The 11,977-nt window shown below is 56.2% G+C and overlaps 1 long non-coding RNA gene across 1 annotated transcript; it reads right to left on the bottom strand.

The window, feature by feature from the left end:
• Positions 1-8,805: 8,805 nt before the first annotated feature.
• Positions 8,806-10,200, bottom strand: LOC131723362 (uncharacterized). The gene is made up of 3 exons (XR_009320246.1): positions 9,788-10,200; positions 9,259-9,364; positions 8,806-8,895 (listed from the first exon to the last, which is right to left on the bottom strand). It is a non-coding gene; the product is annotated as an uncharacterized LOC131723362 (long non-coding RNA).
• Between the last annotated feature and the right edge of the window lie 1,777 nt (positions 10,201-11,977).

Raw genomic sequence — 11,977 nt, 5'->3', positions numbered from 1 at the left:
ACTGGCCTGTCCCAGCTGCACCTCCCCTCCCTGACTATCACAGCTCTACACTGGCCTGTCCCAGCTGCACCTCCCCTCCTTGACTATCACAGCTCCACACTGGCCTGTCCCAGCTGCACCTCCCCTCCCTGACTATCACAGCTCCACACAGGCCTGTATCAGCTGCACCTCCTCTCCCTGACTATCACACCTCCACACTGGCCTGTCCCAGCTGCACCTCCCCTCCCTGACTATCACAGCTCCACACTGGCCTGTCCCAGCTGCAACTCCCCTCCCTGACTATCACAGCTCCACATTGTCCCGACTGCACCTCCCCTCCCTGACTATCACAGCTCCACACTGGCCTGTCCCAGCTGCACCTCCCCTCCCTGACTATCACAGCTCCACACTGGCCTGTCCCGAATGCACCTCCCCTCCGTGACTATCACAGCTCCACACTGGTCTGTCCCAAATGCACCTCCCCTCCCTGACTATCACAGCTCCACACTGGCCTGTCCCAAATGCACCTCCCCTCCCTGACTATCACAGCTCCACACTGGCCTGTCCCAGCTGCACCTCCCCTCCCTGACTATCACAGCTCCACAGTGTCCAGACTGCACCTCCCCTTCCTGACTATCACAGCTCCACTCTGGCCTGTCCCAGCTGCACCTCCCCTCCCTGACTATCACAGCTCCACACTGGCCTGTCCCAGCTGCACCTCCCCTCCTTGACTATCAGAGCTCCACACTGGCCTGTCCCAGCTACACCTCCCCTCCCTGACTATCACAGCTCCACACTGGCCTGTCCCAGCTGCACCTCCCCTCCCTGACTATCACAGCTCCACACTGGCATGTCCTAGCTGCACCTCCCCTCCCTGACTATCACAGCTCCACACTGGCCTCTCCCAGCTGCACCTCCCCTGCTTGACTATCACAGCTCCACAGTGGCCTGTCCCAGCTGCACCTTCCCTACTTGACTATCACAGCTCCACACTAGCCTGTCCCAGCTGCACCTCCCCTCCCTGACTATCACAGCTCCACAGTGTCCTGACTGCACCTCCCCTCCCTGACTAAAACAGTTCCACACTGGCCTGTCCCAGGTGCACCTCCCCTCCCTGACTATCACAGCTCCACACTGGCCTGTCCCGACTGCACCTCCCCTCCCTGACTATCACAGCTCCACACTGGCCTGTCCCAGCTGCACCTCCCCTCCCTGACTATCACAGCTCCACACTGGCCTGTCCCAGCTGCAACTCCCCTCCCTGACTATCACAGCTCCACAGTGTCCCGACTGCACCTCCCCTCCCTGATTATCACAGCTCCACACTGGCCTGTCCCAGCTGCACCTCCCCTCCCTGACTATCACAGCTCCACACTGGCCTGTCCCAGCTGCAACTCCCCTCCCTGACTATCACAGCTCCACACTGGCCTGTCCCAGCTGCACCTCCCTTTCCTGAATATCACAGCTCCACACTGGCCTGTCCAAGCTGCACCTCCCCTCCCTGACTATCACAGCTCCACACTGGCCTGTATCACCTGCACCTCCTCTCCCTGAGTATCACAGCTCCACACTGGCCTGTCCCGACTGCACCTCCCCTCCCTGACTATCACAGCTCCACACTGGCCTGTCCCAGCTGCACCTCCCCTCCCTGACTATCACAGCTCCACACTGGCCTGTATCACCTGCACCTCCTCTCCCTGACTATCACAGCTCCACACTGGGCAGTCCAGCTGCACCTCCCCTCCCTGACTATCACAGCTCCACACTGGCCTGTCCCAGCTGCAACTCCACTCCCTGACTATCACAGCTCCACAGTGTCCTGACTGCACCTCCCCTCCCTGACAAAAACAGCTCCACACTGGCCTGTCCCAGGTGCACCTCCCCTCCCTGACTATCACAGCTCCACACTGGCCTGTCCCGACTGCACCTCCCCTCCCTGACTATCACAGCTCCACACTGGGCAGTCCCAGCTGCACCTCCCCTCCCTGACTATCACAGCTCCACAGTGTCCCGACTGCACCTCCCCTCCCTGACTATCACAGCTCCACACTGGCCTGTCCCAAATGCACCTCCCCTCCCTGACTATCACAGCTCCACACTGGCCTGTCCCAGCTGCACCTCCCCTCCTTGACTATCAGAGCTCCACACTGGCCTGTCCCAGCTACACCTCCCCTCCCTGACTATCACAGCTCCACACTGGCCTGTCCCAGCTGCACCTCCCCTCCCTGACTATCACAGCTCCACACTGGCATGTCCTAGCTGCACCTCCCCTCCCTGACTATCACAGCTCCACACTGGCCTCTCCCAGCTGCACCTCCCCTGCTTGACTATCACAGCTCCACAGTGGCCTGTCCCAGCTGCACCTTCCCTACTTGACTATCACAGCTCCACACTAGCCTGTCCCAGCTGCACCTCCCCTCCCTGACTATCACAGCTCCACAGTGTCCTGACTGCACCTCCCCTCCCTGACTAAAACAGTTCCACACTGGCCTGTCCCAGGTGCACCTCCCCTCCCTGACTATCACAGCTCCACACTGGCCTGTCCCGACTGCACCTCCCCTCCCTGACTATCACAGCTCCACACTGGCCTGTCCCAGCTGCACCTCCCCTCCCTGACTATCACAGCTCCACACTGGCCTGTCCCAGCTGCAACTCCCCTCCCTGACTATCACAGCTCCACAGTGTCCCGACTGCACCTCCCCTCCCTGACTATCACAGCTCCACACTGGCCTGTCCCAGCTGCACCTCCCTTCCCTGACTATCACAGCTGCACACTGGCCTGTCCCAGCCGCACCTCCCCTCCCTGACTATCACAGCTCCACACTGGCCTGTCCCAGCTGCACCTCCCCTCCCTGACTATCACAGCTCCACACTGGCCTGTCCCAGCTGCACCTCCCTTTCCTGAATATCACAGCTCCACACTGGCCTGTCCAAGCTGCACCTCCCCTCCCTGACTATCACAGCTCCACACTGGCCTGTATCACCTGCACCTCCTCTCCCTGAGTATCACAGCTCCACACTGGCCTGTCCCGACTGCACCTCTCCTCCCTGACTATCACAGCTCCACACTGGCCTGTCCCAGCTGCACCTTCCCTCCCTGACTATCACAGCTCCACACTGGCCTGTCCCAGCTGCAACTCCACTCCCTGACTATCACAGCTCCACAGTGTCCTGACTGCACCTCCCCTCCCTGACTAAAAAAGCTCCACACTGGCCTGTCCCAGGTGCACCTCCCCTCCCTGACTATCACAGCTCCACACTGGCCTGTCCCGACTGCACCTACCCTCCCTGACTATCACAGCTCCACACTGGGCAGTCCCAGCTGCACCTCCCCTCCCTGACTATCACAGCTCCACACTGGCCTGTCCCAGCTGCAACTCCCCTCCCTGACTATCACAGCTCCACAGTGTCCCGACTGCACCTCCCCTCCCTGACTATCACAGCTCCACACTGGCCTGTCCCAGCTGCACCTCCCTTCCCTGACTATCACAGCTCCACACTGGAATGTCCCAGCTGCACCTCCCCTCCCTGACTATCACAGCTCCACACTGGCCTGTCCCAGCTGCACCTCCCCTCCCTGACTATCACAGCTCCACACTGGCCTGTCCCAGCTGCACCTCCCTTTCCTGAATATCACAGCTCCACACTGGCCTGTCCAAGCTGCACCTCCCCTCCCTGACTATCACAGCTCCACACTGGCCTGTATCACCTGCACCTCCTCTCCCTGAGTATCACAGCTCCACACTGGCCTGTCCCGACTGCACCTCCCCTCCCTGACTATCACAGCTCAACACTGGCCTGTCCCAGCTGCACCTTCCCTCCCTGACTATCACAGCTCCACACTGGCCTGTCCCAGCTGCACCTCCCCTCCCTGACTATCACAGCTCTACACTGGCCTGTCCCGAATGCACCTCCCCTCCGTGACTATCACAGCTCCACACTGGTCTGTCCCAAATGCACCTCCCCTCCCTGACTATCACAGCTCCACACTGGCCTGTCCCAAATGCACCTCCCCTCCCTGACTATCACAGCTCCACACTGGCCTGTCCCAGCTGCACCTCCCCTCCCTGACTATCACAGCTCCACAGTGTCCAGACTGCACCTCCCCTTCCTGACTATCACAGCTCCACTCTGGCCTGTCCCAGCTGCACCTCCCCTCCCTGACTATCACAGCTCCACACTGGCCTGTCCCAGCTGCACCTCCCCTCCTTGACTATCAGAGCTCCACACTGGCCTGTCCCAGCTACACCTCCCCTCCCTGACTATCACAGCTCCACACTGGCCTGTCCCAGCTGCACCTCCCCTCCCTGACTATCACAGCTCCACACTGGCATGTCCTAGCTGCACCTCCCCTCCCTGACTATCACAGCTCCACACTGGCCTCTCCCAGCTGCACCTCCCCTGCTTGACTATCACAGCTCCACAGTGGCCTGTCCCAGCTGCACCTTCCCTACTTGACTATCACAGCTCCACACTAGCCTGTCCCAGCTGCACCTCCCCTCCCTGACTATCACAGCTCCACAGTGTCCTGACTGCACCTCCCCTCCCTGACTAAAACAGTTCCACACTGGCCTGTCCCAGGTGCACCTCCCCTCCCTGACTATCACAGCTCCACACTGGCCTGTCCCGACTGCACCTCCCCTCCCTGACTATCACAGCTCCACACTGGCCTGTCCCAGCTGCACCTCCCCTCCCTGACTATCACAGCTCCACACTGGCCTGTCCCAGCTGCAACTCCCCTCCCTGACTATCACAGCTCCACAGTGTCCCGACTGCACCTCCCCTCCCTGATTATCAGAGCTCCACACTGGCCTGTCCCAGCTGCACCTCCCCTCCCTGACTATCACAGCTCCACACTGGCCTGTCCCAGCTGCAACTCCCCTCCCTGACTATCACAGCTCCACACTGGCCTGTCCCAGCTGCACCTCCCTTTCCTGAATATCACAGCTCCACACTGGCCTGTCCAAGCTGCACCTCCCCTCCCTGACTATCACAGCTCCACACTGGCCTGTATCACCTGCACCTCCTCTCCCTGAGTATCACAGCTCCACACTGGCCTGTCCCGACTGCACCTCCCCTCCCTGACTATCACAGCTCCACACTGGCCTGTCCCAGCTGCACCTCCCCTCCCTGACTATCACAGCTCCACACTGGCCTGTATCACCTGCACCTCCTCTCCCTGACTATCACAGCTCCACACTGGGCAGTCCAGCTGCACCTCCCCTCCCTGACTATCACAGCTCCACACTGGCCTGTCCCAGCTGCAACTCCACTCCCTGACTATCACAGCTCCACAGTGTCCTGACTGCACCTCCCCTCCCTGACAAAAACAGCTCCACACTGGCCTGTCCCAGGTGCACCTCCCCTCCCTGACTATCACAGCTCCACACTGGCCTGTCCCGACTGCACCTCCCCTCCCTGACTATCACAGCTCCACACTGGGCAGTCCCAGCTGCACCTCCCCTCCCTGACTATCACAGCTCCACAGTGTCCCGACTGCACCTCCCCTCCCTGACTATCACAGCTCCACACTGGCCTGTCCCAAATGCACCTCCCCTCCCTGACTATCACAGCTCCACACTGGCCTGTCCCAGCTGCACCTCCCCTCCCTGACTATCACAGCTCCACAGTGTCCAGACTGCACCTCCCCTTCCTGACTATCACAGCTCCACTCTGGCCTGTCCCAGCTGCACCTCCCCTCCCTGACTATCACAGCTCCACACTGGCCTGTCCCAGCTGCACCTCCCCTCCTTGACTATCAGAGCTCCACACTGGCCTGTCCCAGCTACACCTCCCCTCCCTGACTATCACAGCTCCACACTGGCCTGTCCCAGCTGCACCTCCCCTCCCTGACTATCACAGCTCCACACTGGCATGTCCTAGCTGCACCTCCCCTCCCTGACTATCACAGCTCCACACTGGCCTCTCCCAGCTGCACCTCCCCTGCTTGACTATCACAGCTCCACAGTGGCCTGTCCCAGCTGCACCTTCCCTACTTGACTATCACAGCTCCACACTAGCCTGTCCCAGCTGCACCTCCCCTCCCTGACTATCACAGCTCCACAGTGTCCTGACTGCACCTCCCCTCCCTGACTAAAACAGTTCCACACTGGCCTGTCCCAGGTGCACCTCCCCTCCCTGACTATCACAGCTCCACACTGGCCTGTCCCGACTGCACCTCCCCTCCCTGACTATCACAGCTCCACACTGGCCTGTCCCAGCTGCACCTCCCCTCCCTGACTATCACAGCTCCACACTGGCCTGTCCCAGCTGCAACTCCCCTCCCTGACTATCACAGCTCCACAGTGTCCCGACTGCACCTCCCCTCCCTGATTATCACAGCTCCACACTGGCCTGTCCCAGCTGCACCTCCCTTCCCTGACTATCACAGCTCCACACTGGCCTGTCCCAGCCGCACCTCCCCTCCCTGACTATCACAGCTCCACACTGGCCTGTCCCAGCGGCACCTCCCCTCCCTGACTATCACAGCTCCACACTGGCCTGTCCCAGCTGCAACTCCCCTCCCTGACTATCACAGCTCCACACTGGCCTGTCCCAGCTGCACCTCCCTTTCCTGAATATCACAGCTCCACACTGGCCTGTCCAAGCTGCACCTCCCCTCCCTGACTATCACAGCTCCACACTGGCCTGTATCACCTGCACCTCCTCTCCCTGAGTATCACAGCTCCACACTGGCCTGTCCCGACTGCACCTCCCCTCCCTGACTATCAGAGCTCCACACTGGCCTGTCCCAGCTGCACCTCCCCTCCCTGACTATCACAGCTCCACACTGGCCTGTATCACCTGCACCTCCTCTCCCTGACTATCACAGCTCCACACTGGGCAGTCCAGCTGCACCTCCCCTCCCTGACTATCACAGCTCCACACTGGCCTGTCCCAGCTGCAACTCCACTCCCTGACTATCACAGCTCCACAGTGTCCTGACTGCACCTCCCCTCCCTGACAAAAACAGCTCCACACTGGCCTGTCCCAGGTGCACCTCCCCTCCCTGACTATCACAGCTCCACACTGGCCTGTCCCGACTGCACCTCCCCTCCCTGACTATCACAGCTCCACACTGGGCAGTCCCAGCTGCACCTCCCCTCCCTGACTATCACAGCTCCACACTGGCCTGTATCACCTGCACCTCCTCTCCCTGAGTATCACAGCTCCACACTGGCCTGTCCCGACTGCACCTCCCCTCCCTGACTATCACAGCTCCACCCTGGCCTGTCCCAGCTGCACCTACCCTCCCTGACTATCACAGCTCCACACTGGCCTGTCCCAGCTGCACCTCCCCTCCCTGACTATCACAGCTCTACACTGGCCTGTCCCAGCTGCACCTCCCCTCCTTGACTATCACATCTCCACACTGGCCTGTCCCAGCTGCACCTCCCCTCCCTGACTATCACAGCTCCACACAGGCCTGTATCAGCTGCACCTCCTCTCCCTGACTATCACACCTCCACACTGGCCTGTCCCAGCTGCACCTCCCCTCCCTGACTATCACAGCTCCACACTGGTCTGTCCCAAATGCACCTCCCCTCCCTGACTATCACAGCTTCACAGTGGCCTTTCCCAGCTGCACCTCCCCTCCCTGACTATCACAGCTCCACACAGGCCTGTATCAGCTGCACCTCCTCTCCCTGACTATCACAGCTCCACACTGGCCTGTCCCAGCTGCAACTCCCCTCCCTGACTATCACAGCTCCACATTGTCCCGACTGCACCTCCCCTCCCTGACTATCACAGCTCCACACTGGCCTGTCCCGAATGCACCTCCCCTCCGTGACTATCACAGCTCCACACTGGTCTGTCCCAAATGCACCTCCCCTCCCTGACTATCACAGCTCCACACTGGCCTGTCCCAAATGCACCTCCCCTCCCTGACTATCACAGCTCCACACTGGCCTGTCCCAGCTGCACCCCCCCCTCCATGACAATCACAGCTCCACTCTGGCCTGTCCCAGCTGCACCTCCCCTCCCTGACTATCACAGCTCCACAGTGTCCAGACTGCACCTCCCCTTCCTGACTATCACAGCTCCACTCTGGCCTGTCCCAGCTGCACCTCCCCTCCCTGACTATCACAGCTCCACACTGGCCTGTCCCAGCTGCACCTCCCCTCCTTGACTATCAGAGCTCCACACTGGCCTGTCCCAGCTGCACCTCCCCTCCCTGACTATCAGAGCTCCACACTGGCCTGTCCCAGCTGCAACTCCCCTCCCTGACTATCACAGCTCCACATTGTCCCGACTGCACCTCCCCTCCCTGACTATCACAGCTCCACACTGGCCTGTCCCAGCTGCACCTCCCCTCCCTGACTATCACAGCTCCACACTGGTCTGTCCCGAATGCACCTCCCCTCCGTGACTATCACAGCTCCACACTGGTCTGTCCCAAATGCACCTCTCCTCCCTGACTATCACAGCTCCACACTGGCCTGTCCCAAATGCACCTCCCCTCCCTGACTATCACAGCTCCACACCGGCCTGTCCCAGCTGCACCCCCCCCTCCCTGACTATCACAGCTCCACTCTGGCCTGTCCCAGCTGCACCTCCCCTCCCTGACTCTCAAGGCTCCACTCTGGCCTGTCCCAGCTGCACCTCCCCTCCCTGACTATCACAGCTCCACACTGGCCTGTCCCAGCTGCACCCCCCCCTCCCTGACTATCACAGCTCCACACTAGCCTGTCCCAGCTGCACCTGGGGGGAGAGAGGGGGTGAAGAAGGGAGAGGGGGGAGGAGAGAGGGGAGAGGTGGAGAGGAGAGCGGGAGGAGAGAGGGGAGAGGCAGCAGCAGTTTTCCTCAGTCCAGGAAGGACAGCTGCATGCACTCCACAGCCTCAGGGTGAAGCATGCGGGTCGCCAGCCTCTCCATATCATCCAGGCTCAACAAGCGCAGCCTCCGCTCGTAATCCTGAGAGAGAGGCAGAGGGAGAGACATAGAGTCACAACTACAAGCTGCACTACACCTGCATTTAATAGTGTCTGTGCTGCAGCTGTGATTGTGTGTGCGTCTCTGTGTCACTGTACAGCTGTGTCTGTGTGTGTGTGTGTGTGTGTGTGTGTGTGTGTGTGTATATTGCAGTGTCTGTGTTTATTGTGTTCAGGTTACCTTGTGTTGCTGCTGCAGACTCTCACTGCATTGGCATGGCTTTAGTGTTTGTTCAGAAGAGCAGGCAGGCTGTGCCACACTGACCCGGGGTGAGGCGAGGCGTGAGAGGAGGGGTGAGGCGAGGGGTGAGAGGAGGGGTGAGCTGTGCTGTGCTGTTCAGCCTACCTGCCAGCGCCTTGCCTTTGTAGAGGAGTCCCTGTTGATTGACAGGTATGTTGAGCCTGTCAGAGACCAGACTCCAGACTGTGGAGACCTTCTCATCCTCACAGACCTGTCAAGAGACAAGAACACACAGACACACAGTCACACAGTGAGGGGATGAGCATTAAACACTGAAACTACATCTTCATCAGTTCGCAAGCTTCAAGTGAAGTGACATCCCTCATCTGCCACCATGCAAATGCACTTAGTGTCATTTCAAACGGGATTGAGATTTTAGCTCTTGAGCATAATAAGGCAATAACAACGTACGATTATAAACAATAAAGATGACCCCCAGTCAATATAGCCGGGGAAATCACACCCCCGTCAAACCGCACCCTGCTGATCAGAGCTCACAAAGACAAACACATTATTAAAAGCCACCCAGCAAACAGTCACAAGCGGGTCCGGACGGCCATTTGTTATTAAAAATGCGGGATTCAAAAACAACCGCTGCACTGAATAATAAACAAAGTAAACGAGATGCACTCACCTGGTTTAACGAGCGCTGTCCCTCGTAGTCTGTGTAAAACAATAGCAAACGCCTCCAAACATGGCATCCTTCTTCCACAAACTTATCACATGAAATAAAGTCGTTTCACACAGACACATGCCTCCGGCTGAGCTGTCCTCTGCTGTTTACAATTGGTAGCGAACTTCAGGGAGACAGACAAGGCTTTAGCTTTCATTTCCTATCCTATGCTGCCCTCGTGTGGACATTTAGTAGAACTGCTGTCGAGGGGCTGATTTCAGTGTTAACTAATTCTGCTTCATAAAATCAAATGAAACCTGCTGAAAAACGTCACGTTAGCATACTGAAATACACACCGCTTGTAATTTTCCAATTTACTTAACTAAAAACTGACACAAATATAAAATGTGACATTTCCAAAACTGACGCTGCTCTTTTATTAAACAACTGCTCTATCAATACAATGGTCGTTGTGAATCTTGGTTATATTTCTACGTCTGTGATTAAATTATTGCAAACGCCCGTATATACTTTCAGATACATTTTAAACCGCTATAAAAGAGAACTACAATTGATTCCTTCAGGCACGTTCTGGTTTAGAATCGTTGTTTTCTTTGGTTATTTCGAAACTGCCCGTTTTAAAATATGACTGATAGTGAAACAATTCTTCACTAGAAGCATGAAAATATAATATTTTTGAAATACTGACGTGGGCTGCTAGCCTGTGAAATGAAAAGGCTCTTGGGTCTGGCAAGCCAGTAACATTATTTCTGCTGTTTAATCTAGAACTGGTAATTGTAAACACTTGGCATTTAAAATGAACAACCCCAATACAAGTACTTCAACACAGAATTTTATTTATTTTTTAAGTTGTAATTGTGTTTCTTCTGGATTTAAATATCAGTAATGAAGACTGAGTGCTTCAAACCTGGACTGAAATATTCAGCCTCAAAACTATATCAAAATAACAACACCTGAAGAAAGATTTGTGTTTATTGAAGAGAGCGCTGCTGTAGGAGAGCAGGATCGGGAGATTGGCGGGTAGGATAGTAGGGAGTACATTTACAAGAGGGACCCTAATTAACTGGGAATAAATTCATCATATTGTGTCGTTGGCAAGGTTACCTGAAAGCTGCGTCAATGTTATTTCATAACATTAGTTACGAACGTTCTCGTAACTTTACGAAAACCTTCCAAAGAAATGTTCTTTAAAAATTACTTAATGTTATCCTAACTTTCGAATAACATTCTTCTAACGTTCTGGGTACATCATTGTGTTAGCTGGGTTACTATCCAATCTATTACTGACACCTTGTGGTCATGCTTCGCAACTGCACGTCATTAAAATTGTTGACATTTAATTTCTGCAAGTATGTCACATGATACTCGTTTCGTGTTGTTTGTATACTCTTAGTAAATTAATGGTACAACCAAAAATATGTTTTAAAACAAACACCATTTATTTATTTTCACAACATAGAACAGCATAAACATTCTGCATGGAGAAATATGATCGCACAGTTCCGTTTTTCACAAAGCTGGTAAAGGATTTACTCGTGAGTCAGGGCAGTACATGTGCTTATTAGAGTGACTGTATCCTACTTACAGCGCATCGACTCAAACAACACGGGTGTAAAAAAAGCCCCCATAACTGACCCCTGTCACGCAATTAAGCGATCATTTTTTAAAAACTAGTTCCGTGAGTAAATCCTTTACCAGCTTTGAAAAACGGAACTGTGTGATCACATCTGTCCATGCACAATGTATTCCTTTTTAATTTATTGGAATGGCTGCTGCCCGCTAAAACTCACCGGAGGATGATTATTAATCCCTCCTAATAAACAATAATTATAATCTCTAATAGCCTAATAATCTGATTCTCAGGCGCACTGTCTACAACATTGACATTTAATCAGTAGAGGGGTTGGAGAGAAGAGGGGAGCTCCGATTGGCGGGCTGGGTGACAAGAGGGGAGCTTCGATTGGCTGGCTCGGTGACAATAGGGGAGCTCCGATTGGTTTACTCGGTGACAAGAGAGGAGATCCGATTGGCTGGCTGAGTGACAAGAGGGGAGCTCCGATTGGCTGGCTGGGTGACAAGAGAGGAGCTCCGATTGGCTGGCTGGGTGACAAGAGGGGAGCTCCGATTGGCTGGCTGGGTGGCAAGAGGGGAGCTCCGATTGGCTGACTCAGTGACAAGGTGGGAGCTCCG

The sequence above is a fragment of the Acipenser ruthenus genome, chromosome 54 (genome assembly GCF_902713425.1).
Source record: "Acipenser ruthenus chromosome 54, fAciRut3.2 maternal haplotype, whole genome shotgun sequence".
In the NCBI taxonomy this organism is placed as follows: Eukaryota; Metazoa; Chordata; class Actinopteri; order Acipenseriformes; family Acipenseridae; genus Acipenser; species Acipenser ruthenus.
This window is presented reverse-complemented; position numbering and strand designations above follow the sequence as displayed.